Genomic DNA, 20,037 nt, shown 5'->3' on the forward strand with positions numbered 1-20,037 from the left:
TATGAAAAATCGATGCAAATTATTTCAGCTAGACTACTAAATCGATATAGCGTGCTACTGCATTTGCATCTGTTTTCACTAACTTGCACAAAAGGTAAAGTTAAAGCACGTGAGACATTAAACAGCAGGCTGTAGGAAAACTTAACGTTCAGTGGTACCATCAGAATATAATTTTCGTCGGTGAATCAATAAATGATCAAGTCGGGGTGGAAAAAAAGCATTCAGATATGTGCAAGGTGTAGTATCAAGTGGTCATATACACTATTGCAGCCAATCTGAGCGAAGCTCCAGTGGCGCAATCGGTTAGCGCGCGGTACTTATACAGCAGTACATTGCAAAGCCATGCCGAGGTTGTGAGTTCGAGCCTCACCTGGAGCAGTGTTTTTGTGTTGCTGCAAAAAATTCAACTGTCTGTTATTACAAATGCAATAGACCGGTGTCTTTTTGTAAACAGGACGTAAAATTACGTAAATTATTAGTGTGTTATGGGGAGTTTGACAATGATTAGGCTGTATAAATATAATTACTTCATAACTTAAAATAATGTAATTATTATTTTTGTGCTATTTAAATGTTTATCTGCAAATTTAATTATTTTTTAAATCACACTCTAAATAAACTGATCTGCGAACACAGTAATTTGATATGTTAATTTGCTAATGTTTGATAGCTTGTTTTAGCTTGAGTTAATTGTAGTACCTCTGTCTAACAGCAGGCAGCAGTCTAAGATCATCTAAAATGGCTTTGCACACATGTTGTTAATGAACACACAGCACTTACACACACCGATCAGTTGATGGCAGTGTTATTTCTTCTGATCCCTCCGTTCATGTAGTTCGTTTCTCTCATGTTTACTTTTCTTGGATGTTAAAATAACATTTCTTCTTGGAAATCCACTGTCTGTACATTTCACTAAACACATTATTTAAAATTTTAGCAAGTTAGTTACAAGAAATACAAAGAAGATTACATTTCCAAATAGTTTGGGATCAATATGACTTTTGTTAAGTTTTTAAATTCGATTTAGTTTTATTTACTTTTGAAACAGATCCCCTTGACTAAAAGTGACTATTCAGTTTTGACAATTAAGCACGTTCATGCATTTAACTATTGTGACTTAAAATGCAATCAATTGCAAATGCATCAGTAATGATAATCTGAAAACATTTCAAACCAAAGGAAAATTCTGTGACAATGTCCAAACATTTGGATTGGTAAACTTCATCAAACCTCAGTTTTATCATCTATTATTAACACCTCAGGTGATACGGTCACAGTTGGTCAGCACTAGGTGTAAATGGTCCACCACATTCAGAAAAAGACATAGGCTATCACATAAACATTAATTAATCTCAAACAACAACATAAGATTTTCCAGACAGATGTTAACACCAGGTGGAGATTTTATGCTGCTAGTCAGAATCATTGCCTCATATCAGTTTCGTTACCTTTGTCTACACATCACGGTCAAAATGACAAGGCCCTTCAGGGTAAGATGTTTTCAAGACAAACCAAACATCAGATGTGTCAACTTTGCTTCATTCCACACTTGATCTCGACAGTACGGATAAGATCTTTGGCCTGACAACAACATTTTATTATGTACCAATATCTGGGATCCGAGCCAAATCTGATGCTTTCTGTGGGAAGATACTTACTCACAGCTGGCTGGTCTTGTACAGTGAATTATGATTAGTTCATTTTTGATAACAGAAATAGATAATGTGATTCAAACACGACTGGTGCCAGTGAATAAGCCAAGAGCCTGGCGGGTTTACCGCTATGAATCCGATAAGACACCCTGTGAGTGAATGAGTCAGCAGATCTGGCCTGGAGAGACAGCGGCAGACAGCTGACCATCAGCCTGAGATCCTTAACTAAGCCCCTTCCTAATCACTCACTCGCCTCAGATTTGGTATCACTGCGAGTTAAATGACTAAAATTCATACAGTTGACTTGGAAAGGACAAACCCTTGCTGATACATAATGACTTAGCCTGCTGAGAGATTTAGCCTCCCTTTGTTTAGCGGCCCGCTAAGCAGCACTGGAGGCCTAGAGGCAATTAGCATGAGATCAGCTGAAAACAAGGTCAACTCAGGGAAAGAAGCAGCCTCTCGGAGGAGACACCACATTAAGACGTGGCTTGTCCAGTGCGATGACCTTCCTCTCTGGAATGAGCCATGGTTGCAATTCACTGCTTTCCATGGGCTTTAGCTCCGCAGATTATCAGGAAGCGCTGTAACAGAACATTTTACACAAGAAAGACAGATCATTCATCGTTAAAGGTCATTCAGCTGGATTTTTACCAGCTGTTAGTCCTAACAAAGTTACATTTAATGTCATCATACAGTACAGATAATTCGATCTCCATGACACTCATGTCCATGATAAACTGCATCTTTGGTTATTTTCAGCAACACTCAAAATTTGAAGTTCATCGAGGAAAAAGAAGAGTTTAACCAGTTATCTAGGTCATAGACACACTAGACTACGTAGGACACTTGAGGCATTTTGTCAGAAAACCGTTCTTTGCTCATACACGCCCTCTGTCAGTCAGCTGAAACTGCCATCAATACGCTCTGTCTGCACTTGCGATGTGTTTTTTGTGGACGTGTACACCAGCTACTTGTAGAAACAGTGAGTAGGCCAAACACACAATCATCACCATAATGCGCTCGGCTGTCCAAACATTGCCAGGAATGTTTTTCTTATACAGTTTCTTTCTTTGAACATGGCTGATTGAACGGGTTGCTTTTGTGAGTAGTTGTTGCGATACAATTCAATATAGTGTTGTATTAAATGGGAACATTGTTTACTTATGATTTTGTTGATACGGTATGTTATGCTTTTATACCATACAGGAGGTGCACAATATACAGTTGTGCTCATAAGTTTACAAACCCCTTGCAGAATGTGCAAAATGTTAATAATTGAAACAAAATAAGAGAGATCATGAAAATTGTATTTTATTTTTTATTTAGTACTGTCCTGAATAAGCTATTTCACATTACATATGTTTGCATGTACTCCACAAGACAAAATAATAACTGGATTTATAAAAATTACCCCATTCAAAAGTTTACACACCCTTGAATCTTAATACTGTGTGTCATTTTCTGGATGATCCACGACTGTTTTTATGTTTTGTGATAGTTGTTCATGAGTCCCTTGTTGGTCTGAGCAGTCAACTGCCTGCTGTTCTTCAGAAAAATCCTCCAACTCCTGCACATACTTTGGTTTTCCATCATCTTCTGCATATCTGAACCCTTTCCAAAAGTGACTGTATGATTTTGAGATCCATATTTTTACACTGAGGAAAACTGAGGGACTCATATACAACTATTACAAAAGGTGAAAACATTTACTGATGCTCAAAAAGGCAACACAATGCATTAAGAGCCAGGGGATGTAAACTTTTGAACAGGATGATAATGTTTAAATTCTTATCATTTTGTTTAACGATCAGATTTTTTTGAGTGTTCTCAAAAGTTTTGCATGCATGAGCACAAACCTTTACTGGGCAGGGTTTTAATGCCTTTAATGCCTTCTCTTACCTTAAGTGCACTGTAGCAATTACCTGTAATTGAAAATACTGTTATGAAATCTTCAAACCTTACATGCAGCGGAATATACTGTTCATGCAGAGATATATTGTTTTTAGGAAATATATTTGAAGAATTCATTGTGTGACTGTGAATCAACCCAGAACCTGGACTGTAGACAAATTAGAGATACTGTACATAAGCCAAACTGTTCATGGCCGTCTTCATGTAATGTTATTAGTTGCATCTGTGCGAATGACAGTTGCACAGTTCCATAACCATAACTCTTTGGAAATCCTACATGAGCATATATGTTTTGAAAGGTCTCAAATGTACCAGTTACTTAAATAAATCTCACTTATAGGGATGAGAGCAGAGGAATATCTTGGGTTAAAAACTCACAGATGTCTCTGGTTAGGCATGAGCTGTGAATTGTGACAGGTCATTGGTTCAGTGCAATGTACTGTGAGCCTTAGGCAATGCTCATTATAGTAGAAGGCATAATTATTATCATTACTGTGGCTGTTTTTTCCACACGCCGTTTTCCTTCAGGCAGGTTGATGATTAGTGTTTGTAAGCCTGCCAAGAGGAAGTGATGTCACCTTATTTGGCATGCAAGTCAACAGATCAGGTTACATTACTTTTCTCATGACTACAGTTTTTATCTTGCAGTGGTTTGACAGGATTTATAACCAGAATTATTTAACCATCATTAGTGTTTGTTTTTTTCAGTTTCTCTTTTTTCACACTTAATCTTCTTTACTTTGAAATGCTTCACTACTTTTCTAACTATTTTAGAAAATACCAGGAATGCAACTTCTTGAATGCTCACAAGAATTTGCTTTCTACAGTCTTGAAGTGTGCTTGATTTTTAAAGGACTAAAAGTTCTACAGGAGATCAGAGTATGAAATCGGGGTGGAGTGCGAGAAGAATTGATTTCTTTCACAGATTGATGATGGCTGTCCACAGATCTTGAGCAGTAACTAAATATTTGCTGAAGATAGATGAGCCAAGTGAGCTCTGGCATGTGGGGGTAAAGGTCTGGTCTGGTATCGGCTCCTGTCCCCCCCTACATCTCTTTAGTCTTATTAAACATGTCTCCAACAGACTGTTCCTCTGCCAGTTTCCTTGACATATTTCTCCTCTCTGCTGGAAATCTGACTTGATTTACAGAACTCCAAATGAACCCTATTCACACTCCCCCAAGTTCAGATGATTTTCAGAGCATGTTTAGCTGTATAAATCTTCCAAACGCCTTTACGAAGACATTGCAAAGATAGATTTTTTTACTTTTCTGAAATTTACAGCTGAAAGTGTCCATTGCAGAAATAGCCTAGCTTCTGTGGTAGTGTCATTTGAAAATTATGCTAATGATCCTATCTGAATATTCCTCATGCCCATATGCTGTATTTTTTGTCTAATAGTAATGTTTTGTTGGGGATTGTTTATGAGTGGCTAAGACGTGCCTACATTCAGACCCATTCTTCAATAAAAAAGGTCTGCTTGTGCAATTTCCTTTGTTTTATCAGCCAGACCAAAGATTGTATCCTCCTTCCACTTTCTACTCCATCCCGTGCCAGCCTATAAAAACGAATGCCTCCTGACAACATCCACTGGACCAACTGCCCATCCAGATGCATGTTACGAATAACAAGAGCTCATTGAAGGTGCTGTTTGATTTATGGAAATTTGGAGCGCCCAACATTTCGGAAGTGTCCATGTGGTGGTCCAAAATATTATTATTATTATTTTTTATTTTTTTTCCCCAGAGAAAATCCTTGCCAGAATCGTTCTTTTTATCGAAAGCAAAATGTGAGATGGCATTTTTTCACCTTTGGGGTCTAATGCAACCAAACTATTCAGTCACATATATTTGATCAAAATATTACTAATTTACATATATGCCTACTGCATATCTATCTTTTTACAGTCGACTTTACAGGTGTACATCAACATCCTGTAGTATTTGATAAGTATTATAATACTTGAAGTACCTGCCTGGATGACTCATAGTATTATGTACCATGCCCTCATCTGATTCTTAAAGTAGTGGTGTTCCCAAGAAGGAAAGGGTGTAGGAGTAGACAGTGGTCTACAGAGAATATGCCTCTGATACTACTTAAAGTTAGGCCAACAGGGGGTAGCCTTATGGGCTGAGCAGGTTGGATCTTTCAGAGTCCTGGTTATCTCTCCCTGTGGATATGTCAAGGCCAGTATGCCTGATCTCCTAGGAGGTGATGACAGTACCCCTCAGTTCAAAGACGTCTTTCGGGAGTTCCTGGCAATGAAAGATTTTCAGAGCAAAGAGAGCAAATTCCATTTTTAGACCAAAGACTTGGAGAATAAGACAAATCCTTTAGAAAAAGTCCTGGTGTGAATGTGCTGCATCCTTTGCTTCTCCAACTTGAATTCTGTGTCATATAGGCAAGGCTAGTTTATTTATATAGCACATTTCATACACAATGGTAATTCAAAGTGCTTTACATGAAAGAAAGTAAAATAGTCATTAAAAAAAAATAATAATAATAATAATATTGATTACAGCAATAAAAATGAGTTGAAACAAAAAAAAAAATTAAAAACAAATATTCTCAAGCTTTGTTCAAACTCTCCCACACTAATTGAACGGGGGAAAAAAACCTTCTAAAACACCTAGTTATTCCACTACTTCACCCCCTACTTACTTTGACCATCATATCTGACCTATTCGCTGAAACTCGGGGCGTGACCCTGTCTGTAATGGAAGGAGTTTAGAGTTGGTAGAGCGATTCACGACTAGAACCTCCCTTCGAGTGTCTCAAATTCTCTCGGTATTTCCTATACCTTCAAATGCACCCCCCCCGGACTGTGCACATCTCTCAATCTATAGATGTGCACTCATACACCTTTACACTCACAGATGTACCTTAATTATGACACCAGTTTTCTTCTGGTGGTGTCCCTCACTCACATCTGAGTGAGTCCATCGCTCTCCCTCTCCCGCACTCCCTCCGCTTACAGACAGTCCCTAGCCAGAAACCAAACAAATAGAACTCAGAGGTCCTACTTTAAACTGATTAACCAACACACTTGTATTTCTTTGCCTACATTCTCTTTACCATCACAGCACTTACTTTAGCCTTCTGTTTTAACTTTTAAAATGATATAAAAATTTATTTCAAATTTAATTTAAAACAGTTAAGAATAGAAAATGATTATCACAGCAATAAAAACAAGGAATAATAATCATAACAATAAAAACAAGGAAAATTATATAAAAAATAATTAATTTGAAACAGTTAAGGATAGAAAATGATTATACATAAAATACAGTGCAATCAGTTTCGGACGTATATTGTATATTATAGTCCACTGAATAAAAAAACTTCAGTAAAAGTGGTTTGTGGTTGTGATGTTTATTTTTCCACTAGTTCTGAACTACTGCTAGTTAAGCATTTTGCCGTTTTGCTTTTGATTGGTTGCCTGCAATGTCATGTTGCATATGTCAGTCCATGCAAATCTATGTTAGTACTCTCATCACTGTCAGAATCTAGTAATATAACTGTACATCGTTTCCTCTGAATGTTATGAAACCCTTCATATTAGCTTGCATGTAGCTCTCTTCAGCCTGGTGTATTTTCATCAGTGTCCATTTTTCAAACATAAACCATGTTGTGTTTTAATGGTGTACTAAAGGGAGAAGGCATGAATAGCCCATTCAGCCGTTTCGCTTATGCTGTAACATTGCAGGGCAAGCCAACTGTATGTAATTTTGACTCCCCCCCCCCCCCGGTCCTTCGATCCCTGCCAGGCTCTGATCCAGAACTAGGGGTTGACATCATTCCCTCCAGACATCCAGGCTTGTTATTGCTGCCATTCCAGAACTCTTTGCTTGGGCTGAGCAAACAACTTGGACGACTTCACAAGGGCCCTGTCATTCAGACAGCAAAGCACTGCAATAGGGCCACACTAGCAAGCTGTCGAGTGAGGGGACTTGCAACTTTTTTAATTATACAGAATGGAGTTTGGCTGTTCAAACTAATGAATTTGATCCCCATGAGAAGCTATTAATTATAAGCACAGTGAGAGCTGTAAACCTGCACATCCCAAAGGAAGCTGTTGAATTGGCAAAATGGGGAAAAAAGACTTTTGAAAAAGTATAAAGGTTATCCATATAACTTATACAAACATAGAGACTATAGTACACTAAATGTTTGTTCAGGTGCGACCTGCCCAGAGGCGCTTTTTGTTTCAGGAGTTAGGGCCAAGTTTGCTTTGAGACTCTCAAATATCTATATTAAAGTATATCCATATTAGTTTCTTTTATTATTGGTCTCACTGTGCATTATGCTGCTACATACTGTAAAAAATGAAGGTACATGAGGCATCATTTGGGGTTACTTAAATCAGTGTTTCCTGGAGGCATACCACCAGCACATATTGTCAAACACTTTCTAATCAAACACACCTATCAGCTCATCAGCTGCTTAGTAGAGAAACCAAAACCAATATGGATGGGTTAGATAAAGTGGACACCACAAATCTGTACTGTTATAGCTTGCCCCCAGGAACAAGGTTGGGAAACACTGCAATAGATCACCACACCACTGGAACTCTTTGGAGCACCTCAAGGTCCCATTCTGAAGGTGACTTAAATATGTGTACTCAACAAGTGCCTCAAAGCCCCTTGTATGATGAAGTTTCTGTAGGAGATCCGTTTTAGAACTTAAAAGACGACCATTTGTTTTTCCATTAACCATGATTAAAGCGTAATAGCACTAAAAGGGATAGTTCACCCAAAAATGAAAATTCTGGCATTAATTACTCACCCTCATGTCGTTCCAAACCAGTAAGACCTTCGGTCATCTTCAGAACACAAATTAAGACATTTTTGATGAAATCCGAGAGCTTTTTGACTCTGCGTAGACAGCAACATAACTACCATCCAAGGCCCAGAAAGGTAGCAAGGACATTGTTAAAGTAGTCCATCTGACATCAGTGGTTCAACCTTAATATTGTTAAGCTCAGAGAATACTTTTTGTGCGCAAAGAAAACTCAAATTCTGACTGTATTCAACAGTTCTTCTCTTCCGTATCACTTGACACGTGTTCACGAGAATACCATGATGCAGTAGCCGACATTCTGACGTAGAACCCGGATGTGCTGTGTCTTGTTTTCAAGCAGAGGAATGCACAAGCATGCATTGTGGTACTGTCATGTATGTGTCGAAGACTCACACGGAAGAGAAGAAGCTGTAGAATAAAAGTATTTTTTTTTTTCTTTGCGCACAAGAAGTATTATCGTCGCTTCATACAATTAAGATTGAACCACTGATGTCACATTGACTATTTTAAAAATGTCCTTACTACATTTCTGGGCCTTGAACATGTCAGTTCCGTTGCTTTCTATGCAGGGTATGAAAGCGCTCTTAATTTGTTTTCCGAAGATGATGAACAAAGGTCTTACAGGTCTACAAGTCTGACAGTCTAAAACCCCCAAACAGTGTCTTTTTCATTCTTTCTCTTGCTGTTTCAAAGTAAACTGACCTACCAGTGGAAAGGGAGACAGATCAATTAAAAGCAGGAGGGATGACTGAAAACCAGTGTAACATGTACACATTGCTTAGTGATGCAGGAACGATGTGTCAGTGTACGCCCCCATCTCTTCAAACTGCTCCAGCATTGTGTGTCTCGAGCTCTGTGTACTCAGTACTCTTGGCCAAGATTAGCAGAGAGCTTTATAGGGGCTGCTCGCACCTCTGGCCCCATCTCTCACATTCCTTTGTCCATGTGCACACGCAGCTCAGTCTGTAAACATAAGCCAGTCTTTGAGTTCTGTAGCCACATCTTGGTAAGGGAAGCCATGATGGTAACCTTTGCACCCGAAAGTTTAATGTTTCTGCCCTTGTGGGTTTTTTTTTTTTTTTTTTTTTTTTGTAGCTGAAGGTCCCTCAGGGAACCACTACCCATGTGTTGTCTTCAGAGTAGCAAAACCAACATACGCCGGTACCCATTGTGTTATAGCTTGGGTGGAAGGTTGACTCTTGGTTTGTCTGAACTGGTTGGTTTGTACAGCATTTGATCCTGTTTAATCCCAGCAAGCGAGACATTCATTTCATTTCATTTGAACTCATGCGCTTTTCTTTGTCAGAGCCACTATCAACACAGTGCTCTACACCTGCCAATGTGCCAATGCATATACAGTACACATACATAGTCACACACACACAAACTATATGAGCACTCAGTGCAAGTCAAACTAATCAGAGTGGTTTGAGAATCAACCTCAACGTAAGGAGTGACCTTTCTTCAGCGTTCCAGGTTCGGCCTCTTCTGTGGGTCGCTTCAGTCACCTTCTTAATCCTATTCCATCTCAAGTCGTTTTCCTCTTTGACGGTACATTGTGTTATACTTCAGTGGAGAGCAGTGTCCAACAGAGCCACAGAGCTTAGACTTTCTGTGAAGTGGTCAGTGGACACATTTTAAATGCATTCAGCACTTTGTGGAAATGAAGAGGTAACAAAACCATAACCCGCTAAGGTGTTTTGATTTATGCAAATGGAGCCACATTTGATATTCATTTCCGAAACCGTAGCCAGCTAAAAACCACCACAAATAGAAACGTATCTACAATATGCAGTAGTGATGCACCATATGCGTGATTCTATCTTATTTTAGGAATGTTTAGCCTTTTTGTTTTATGTATCGTTTAATATTTGGCAGCTGCTTTGACAGATGTAAATGTCTGTAATTATTTAAAACACCTTTTGGTTATGCAGTTTCGCCTGAGGAAGAACGATCCAGAAAGTTACTGAAAACAAACAAATCAGCTACAGAGTCAGAGTTTCCTGTGGGAGAGCCTAGAATTTAAGTCTGATTTTACTTAGTGCTGAGAATGGTATAAATGAGGAGACAGATGAATGGTTGATGAAAGTTTGCTATTGTAATATAATCTTATGTAAAGCAGAAAGGTCTCATGGGACAAGGTTGATATGAGAGCTGCAAAGGGGAGACAGAAATTCACGGTAAAATAATCCATGTGACATCAGGGGTTCAACCGCAGTTTTGCGAAGCTACAAGAATACTTTTTGTATGCAAAGAAAACAAAAATAACGGCTTTATTCAACAGTTTGTCTCCTCTACGTCAGCGTAGCACCATTTTGGATTATATCCGCTGGGCGGAAACTGCGTACGCTCTTCTGTGTCATCCGCACCGCGCGTATATGTCTTTTACGTATATTTACACTTTGATTTGAAGGAAAACAGCGCATCCGGTATGCGGCTAACACAGAAGAGCGTACGTAGTTTCCGTCCAGCGGATATTCTCCAAAATGGCGCAAGGTTGACGCGGAGGAGACAAATGTGAATAAAGTCGTTTTTTGTGCACAAAAAGTGTTCTCGTAGCTTCATAAAATTACAGTTGAACCCCTGATGTCACATGGATTATTTTACCGATCTTCTTGCTACATTTTTGGACCATGATCATGTAAGGACCCTTGCTGTCTATGGGAGGGTCAGAGAGCTCTCGGATTTCATCAAAAATATCATAATTTGTGTTCCGAAGATGAACGGAGGTCTCATGGGTTTGAAACGATTTGAGGGTGAGTAATTAATGACAGGATTTTCATTTTTGGGTGAACTATCCCTTTAAGATTTGTTTTGGCTTTGAATGACAGTTCAGTTCAGTTGAATTAAAGTTTCAAATGTCTCATAACACACAAAAAGACACTCACCTGTCGCCACCTACTGGTGTAACAATGTGACCTGCAAATACTAACTGAAGGAATCAGTGAATTAATCTAAAAATCTCTTATTTTTAGGGAAGAATTTCAAAAGATTTGAGTCAGTGATCCAATGCGATGGTTCAAAATCCCCATCGCTATTCCCAAATCACTTTTTCAAAACTTTGCAATTTAATGAGTAAAGAACGCTTTGTTGGAAAAATATTGATTTCTGTATTAATTTTCTTTCCTGTTTACAATGCTGAGACATACATCAAATTGCACAGTAGTATAATGAGAATAATTCTATAGAGTTTACTTTAAAATGAAATGTGTGTGTTACAGTACACACATGTGGAGTGGGGTTGTCAGACTGGATCTAATTACTAGTAGGGATGGCTGGGAGGCTTTTGCGGTGAAACGCTTTCTCAATCGTGCATTCCAGTGTTGAAACAAAGCACAACTGCTCTGCTTGCTGGGACAGGTTGAGTTCTCTCATGTTTGTGTGTGTGTGTGTGTGTTAGATAGAGGTGAATTGAGCAAGTATGCCTGCGGGAGATGTGCTGCATGTAAGACTCTGCCGTTCTGGGCTGGGCTGGGCTGTTCAGTCTGTGGCAGTTCATGGCTACCTCCAGGCACAAGAAATCTGTGCCATAGCTTTCTTTTGAATACAGTTTTGTTAAAAGAAAAAGCACAAAGGGCTACAAAAAACTTTTAAAAAAAGCAATCACTTACACTCGTCTCCATTAGTTCATGATGTAGACGCGAGGGATGTGATCCACCTGGTTTAAGATAACTTTATTGTGCTTATTAAAAGTTATTCCAGGCAAGATCCCGGGTTTCTTGTTCTCTAAAATGTGCTTAAACAGTGCAAATAAAGACTGTGCCAACATACAACAGTAAATAATCTGCTTTTCCAAAGAAAAAAAAAAAAATCTGAGGTAAAATTGAGAGCAAAGCAAGACTTTGCTTAAAGTATTGCTTCTCAGATGTTTTTCCTAGGAAAAGACCACAGTAATCTCACTCGTGTCTCCTCTAGAGTTTTAGAGTTTACATTTTAACCATATTTTAAACTCAGCTAAAATTGACCAAGATAGCAAAGTGTGCAGTCAAAAGTCTGAGATCTCATTATGAACTTTAACATTTCTCATCAAATTCTCCCAAGACCAAAATATATGAGCTATGCCGGTCACATTAATTTTGTAGCTCTATAGTCTTACTGTACATCAGCAGTTGTCTCTGTGTCTGTTTTTATGTAAATGGATTTTAGGAGAAATATTGAAAACTCTGTTTGTCTCCATTTAGCCTTTGAAGCCATAACACATCTTCTGGGTTGTATCATAGTATCATAGCTCTATTTATTTGAGCATTCAGGCAAGCTCAACACCAACACTGGCTCAACCAATGAAGTGAGTTTGATGTGTGACTGTTTGTCTGAGCAATTGCAGTGTTTTTAAATGGACTTGTGCACTTTATTTTAGTGCTTAATCTTTTTTTATTTTACCTTTTTATTTTTTTGCATGCAGAATTTAATTCTGTTGCTTTGAAGATTTCAAGGTCTTTTCAGGCTGAGAGACATGGAGGGCATAGTGTATATCTATGAATCTGCCAGCATGCCACCAGGAAATCGGATACAATTGCAAAACGCAGCTCTTTAAGAACAAACAGCTGTGTGCCAGCAGCAAACCCTGCCCTTCCAGCTTCCTCCATCAGCTACGCTGCGGTGGAAAATTCCACTTCCATCTTTATTGTTCCATACATCTGTCTCATCCTCAGCCGCAGCTAGGCTCAGCTTAACACCTCACTTGTGTTCGCAGACACTCACAGCTCCCCTGCCACTCAACCCTGGCTCCTGGTTCACACACACCTGCATAAAAGTCTGGGATTGTGTGCTTTTCCAACGCCTCCCTGGTGTTCTTTCTCAACAAGTCAGGTGATCTGAACTACAGAATTCCCATGCTGAAAAACATGTAGTGGTGTTTGAATATTTTTTTACAGTGTTTGTGCCAAGTATGATTTCCTGGATCACCATCTTCATTGGTTCTGCAACCAGTTGGTTTTATGGTTAGGTTTAGAGTAAGGTTAAGGAAGTTATTTCAAGAACTATTCCCTTTTGTCAAAAACTTAAAGGATTAGTTCACTTTTAAAAAAACTTTTGCTGATAATTTACTCACCCCCATGTCATCCAAGATGTCCATGTCTTTCTTTCTTCAGTCGAAAAGAAATTAAGGTTTTTGATTTAAAACATTTATCCATATAACGGACTTCAATGGGACCCAAACGGTTCAAGGTCCAAATGACAGTTTCAGTGCAGCTTCAAAGGGCTTTAAACGATACCAGACGATGAATAAGGGTCTTATCTAGCGAAACGATCGGTCATTTAAAAAATAAATAAAAAAGTTTAAGTTTTATAAGCACAATACTAGGCGGAAGTACCGAGTCAGTAGGCTTTTTAATATTAAAACACCCAGGATACGCACACGAAATGGGCATTTTAAACGATAAACTGACACAAAGACATTTGAATATGTGTATATGGTCCTCCTTCCGCACATTTGTAAACACTGACTCGGTACTTCCGCCTACATCAAGCGTGACCTTTTCAACGTAATTGCGTATTACGTGACGTCACGAACGCGCAGCACAGAACAGAGCACGGCGAGCATTTGTGCTTATAAAACTTAAACTTTTTTATTTATTTTTGAAATGACAGATCGTTTCTCTAGATAAGACCCTTATTCATCGTCTGGTATCGTTTAAAGCCCTTTGAAGCTGCACTGAAACTGTCATTTGGACCTTGAACCGTTTGGGGCCCATTGAAGTCCGTTATATGGATAAATGTTTTTCATCAAAAACCTTAATTTCTTTTCGACTGAAGAAAGAAAGACATGGACATCTTGGATGACATGGGGGTGAGTAAATTATCAGCAAAAGTTTTTTTAAAAGTGAACTAATCCTTTAAGCACCCATAATGCACTTTTGATTTTGCTGACTTTGCCATCTGACTGCTTTGGGGCAGGAATACAAAAATCTGGAAGTTTTGAGAAAAGACCTGGTGTTGTCAAAAGTGTGCCGGATAACACAAAATGACAAGTTTTGCATCATCCGGTGGATTTTTTTCCTGACAAATAAAGGATATCTGGGTCCAAGTAAGACAAAGTACACACATTGATACTTTACATACACTACTAATGTAAAAATTTAACCAAATCGATATGCCAAATGTTTTCCTACACATCAAGATGAAAAGCCAGTTTTAGAAGCTTTATTTTGAATTGTGCATCAGCTCATTTGTTCTCCTCTGTGCTGTAACCGGTAAATAGCTTTCAGACTTTCATAGAATATCTACCTCACCCATTATGATTTACTATGGAAAGGAAATAACACTAACCGGCAGGGTTTGTTTACTATACTTTGTATGGAAAATCTTTCAGGAATGTTAAGGAAGTGGGTGTAGCTCCGTGGAGTTTGTATTTTATGAGGTTGTAAATGAAGGGGAGTGGGGATTCAAGCTTCAGGTGGGTTTGAGCTCTGTGGGTGGGGCAGAAGTCTCTTGTAGATGAGAGGCTATGCTTCTGAAGATGCTTATCCCTGTATCAAAACCTCAATTACATGAAAGTAGGCAATAATATACCTGCTTTAATGAATGCTTTCTTACCACAGGAAAATTCCCCAGCAGGATAAACTTTCAGTGGCTTGCTATCTGATTTAGGGCTTCTGTCTCTGGTTTTCCCCCCTTTAATTCCGCACATAACTCCAACCAACAGCCTCTGCATTACGACATGAATTGGATGCATTGGATCGTAAATGCAAATGAACTGCCATAGAATTCCCAGTATTGTCCCAAGGTAGTGCTTACCCTCTCAAATCTATCATACACATAAATCTAACCCAAGAATTCAAGAGCATAAATGATAGCCTCTGGCAATACATGGGTTTTCCGTTGTGATTGAATTAGAATGAACATATTTTTTGATAGCTGTATTATAGTTAAACACAGGGCTAAAAATTAAAGTTACAACTTATACTAGGAGTTTTAATATAATCAGAACTACAAGAATACTTACAGGAAGGGTATCGGTCACAGCATTCAGATGATGTCATTGGTTGCTAACTGTTACATAAATGCCACATGCATTTCCACAAATCAGATCAACTCAACAATCTGTTGGGACTTTAATTTATTTATGATGACAAAACGCAACTGAGATTGGAGTTAAAAAGCAGACTCACTGTTTACACAAGCAGAGCCGTGCTTTGCCTCACTGGACGTTAAAAGAAAAGCCAATGTTTACCATTATCAGATGAAGGTGTAATTGGATCTCCTCCTATTGCTATGGTGTAGCTGGAGATGGATGAGATGGAAGGAGTGGTCGACTATGGCCAGGAGGAAAGACGAGATCACAGGGCAGGGGGAGAGGGCTTTTGGGTGTCTGTAATTGGTACCTTCCCAGTATCCCCAGAGGACAAGAGTTTTCTAAAACAGAGGTGGGCCATTTCAAGCCTGTAGGGCAGCAACTGTGGCAGGGTTTTTCCATCACTGTCCTAACTGGTAGTGTTGGTATTGAAGTCATTATCTGGGGCTTGGAAAGTTTAGTTCAATATTAGCAGGTGTAAAATCAGACGCTAATTGAAAGGTATCTCGGTGAGGGCCTCTAGGAATCAGTTTAACCAGTCATCCACCCCTTGCTAAAGGACCGGGCCACACATTACTGCCAAACTTATCCATTCTTTTCAGGCCCCTTATCAGGCCACAGGCAGCCTCAGTGACATGGGAAGTTTGACTCGATGGGTAGTGTTTTGTGTATTGTGTTCTTAGCATAGCCCTTTTACAATGACTTTAAAGAGTTGCTAATGCGATATGGTAAGAGACGGAGGAAGTCAGTCTAGCTGGAAGTTTGTAGAGCCACTTTCCGCTTCATGAGAAACAAGTCTTTTTTATTTTTTTTCTTTAACTCAACTTTTGTTTTCTCTTTATCACCAGTGAACCCATTGATTGGTAGGCTTGAGACCTCAATGGGACCTCATATAGATTTGCTGAACTCCCTACAGGTACCGGATGAAATCCAAAGTCAGGCTGGCGTATGTTGTTCTAAGAAGGTGTACAAATGCACCTACAGTGCTTGGTTATTAAAGAATGCGCTATATTTGAAGGAAAACACATTCAATGTCTTTGCTTAAGTACTTAATAGACACATGAATATAAATACTGGATGAAGAAAGCCCAAAACACACTGCACGATTTTAGCAATCCTATAAGATCATTGCATGTCACCCTATGCAACATGGATCTAAAAAACTTGGCTACGATGTGTATGTAGACTGTACGATGATGACCTATTGACTCGTATTATGACGCACGTTACTACAGAAGAAAAAACGTCATCAGCAAGCGTTAGTGGTAAACAAAAAGAGCGTGATAAATCACACTTTAGCAGTTGTAGTTTTATGTGTGCTGAAAAAAAGTGGAAACAGCAAAAGAGGAAGGCATAAGAGCTTGAGGTAAGAGTTTTATGTTTTAGCGCCATGTCGCGTTGATTTCATGTCACATTTTTATTGGTTGGTTAGTAAACGTGGATTGCACCAGCAAACACACTGTGCGATGATCATGCTGTATTGTAGGCTATCTTTGGTCACAAGACCGTGACAACGGCCATCTTTGAACGTCTCTCACTGTACGACACAGGACCGATTAGGAGCCATGATCACAGAAATCGCCACGATTGTGTCACGATGCCAATCTTTCGTCTGGGACAGCCGGAAATCGTGCATTGTGTTTAGGGCTTAAGATCTGATACATGATCTTACAAGGTATATGACAGTATATGCCATGATTTGACAACATGATCCCAACAGTTATTTACTGCAAAGATTAAAAAATAGATATTCTAAGAAAAGCGTAGGTGGTTGCAAGGGATTTCTATGCATTGGCTAAGTTGTTCTAAGTTGTTGTTAGCGCATTGCTGTGTTATTAGGATGTTCTACGTTGTTTCTAGGTGGTTGCTAGTAGAGGTCGACCGATGTACCGCTGTCTTTATACAATGCAAGAGCAGCCTCTAGAGGCAGAAATCACTGACAACTCGTGTTGTTTGTTTTGACACTCCAGGCTGCATGCTTCACAGAGCGGGAAACTTCAGCTGCAGATTTAAAAAATCCGGCAGAAAATCCAACTGTGCCACAGAGCTCCATTCACAAAGTTTTCCTCACTGTCGGTCGACCTCTAGTTGCTAGGGTATTCAGGGTGATTGCTTGGTGGTTACTTCCTGGCATACAGGTTCCCATCCCATACAGGTCATCTTCCACCCTGTGATAGACTTAAAAGTCAGTTAATAGTCAATTAACTCTTTCCCCAACATTGACAGAATTTTCTGGTTTTCTGTGTTTTCACTGTTATATGGGGGCCATATAATTATTACACTATTGCACATCTTCTGAAAGAGTAGCAAATTTCTGGATCAAGTGATCTACTCCATCTACTTTTTGATCGTTCTTTTTTTCGTTCTGAATCCAATCTGGACATAGTCTTTGAATGTGGGTAAGTTTAGTTTAAAAAGCAACATTTTAAACAAAAGGCTGATGAAATCGCGTTTTTGATCAAAATGTTGCTTTTTTTAATTGATCCTTACACCATTCAAAAGTTGATTTAAACAAAAAAAGGTATGCATGAAGTTAGAATGAAACGTTAAATGAAAAATGTAAAATGTTAAATGAATGTACGTTTGTACAATAGAACCATAAACAAGAACAACAAACAGTTCTCTGAAAGGAAAAAGGTTCCAGGCCGTTAAGTCCTGTTAAAAAAACACAGTATTTTCCCATCTCTATGAACAATGCTATGTCACTTTTCACAAAGACTGCTGAACGAGTAAGACAGGTTTGCTATTTATGTCTTGTCAACAACAACCATGTTGACGAACTCTCAGCAATCCTTTCCATGCTTTTCACTCATTGACTCTCTAAGCATGTCACTTTAGCTGAAAAATCAATATATTCAATATATTTGTATGCACAGCATGACAGTCCGAAAAATACTACATTGCAGGAAGAGAGGACCGGCAGACTGTTCTGACTAGCCTTGAGTTATAAAGTGAGAATTCCCCGTCCCCCCTCTGATTGATGGAGTCAGAGTCACGATCTCCAGAGGGTCTACAAGGGTCTGGGGCCCCCTACTCCATTAGAGGCCACTGTTTTACAGTTCAGACAAAAGGGGAGGGCTGAGGGAATGAAATACATGGTCTCCATACTGATTCACTCACACAAAGCACGGAAAACTTCATTCGTGTGCTTGTCAATCTTTGAAGCACAATAATGCAGAATGTACATTTAAAGGCTTTCATTATCAGGGCCAGGGCTATTAAAAGGGAAATGTGCACATCAGTACGTTTGCAGGTGCATATGCATTCCAAAAGCAAAAGTAGTTATGTCTGTTAACCCCAATGTTGGGGCTAATTGCTGTACACATAATACTTTTATTATTGTACTTTATTGCCTGGCCTTCACTACATACATATATATTTATTTATGTATAAAGCAGTGAAATTATGCCATTAAAACATCTGTTCAGTTTAAATAATCAAATCTGAAGTGCATAATAAGCCAGCAAATTGTGAATATGGGAATTGAGATATCCCAGGGGTGATTGATAGGGTGCACTTGATGTTTGCTAAGAGGTTGTTTTTAGAAGTTCTTCGAAAGTTGCTAGGTTATTGCTTTGTGGTTGATAGACTGGACATGGATGTTTTGTAGGGTATTGTTGGGATGTTATGCAGTTGTTCTGAGTGAATTAAAATCACTGTATATTTAATCATACAGTGTAGTCAATGCATTTTTATTTTTAGTTTTTTACCTTTACTTTATTCAGTTTCTGTAGTATTGCTTACGTTGGTTAGATAGCCCCTCCTTTTCTGACAAAGAGACAAAGGTATAAGTCTGTGTACTAAACTACTTTAATGGGGAGAAGAACTGCAATTCCACGAAACATTGTGAATGACATAAATCAGATTGAAAATGGAGATACATAAAACTCTTCATTTAAAATTGTTGATCTTATTAGAAACAAAAGCTATATTTTAAGTTTAATGCAATATATATATATATATATATATATATATATATATATATATATATATATATATATATATAAATGTAAGTGTTTCGAGAGAGCTTGGGGACTCGACTGGCGAGCCCCTATCTTCTTCCTTTCCCATCAGATCCAGCGCCCGCTCTCTGTGTTCAGAAGCCCGCCCCGCGGTTTCTTCCCCAGAGAAAGGGCTCGACGCTCCGCCTGTCTTCCTCCGAGGTGGACGTGAAGGACGTCGATGAGCTTTGTAAAGCTTCAGTGTTTGCACAAGCATATTATGAATGAGAACGACGCGCGGTCAGCTCTAAAAAAAAAAAAAAGGGGCTGATTGTGCTTCTCCGCAGTACATCTCGCGGTCCCCCCGCAACATGGATCTGGCGGACGGGTTCACCCTATCTCCTCCCGCATTCCCCAGATCTAGCGCTTTCACTCGTGGAAGCCCACGGTGCGGTTCTTCCCCCTTTGAGTGAGAGCTGGCTGTTGCAGCACGCGTTGCTGAGGCGAACAAGGGGTTCTCCCCGAGGGGAATGCCTACGTGCCTTAGACATGTGGAGACGTCCTTGGTTCTCGTCTCAGGGCCCGGTGCTGGGAGCTCCTAGTCGCCGCGTAATGCTAGCGACGGACGCATCCCTCACCGGTTGGGGAGCGGTCATGAGTGGCCACCCTGCCAGCGGTCTGTGGAGTGGTCGCCATCTCACATGGCACGTCAACTGCC

The sequence above is a fragment of the Barbus barbus genome (assembly GCF_936440315.1).
Source record: "Barbus barbus genome assembly, chromosome: 16".
NCBI lineage: Eukaryota > Metazoa > Chordata > Actinopteri > Cypriniformes > Cyprinidae > Barbus > Barbus barbus.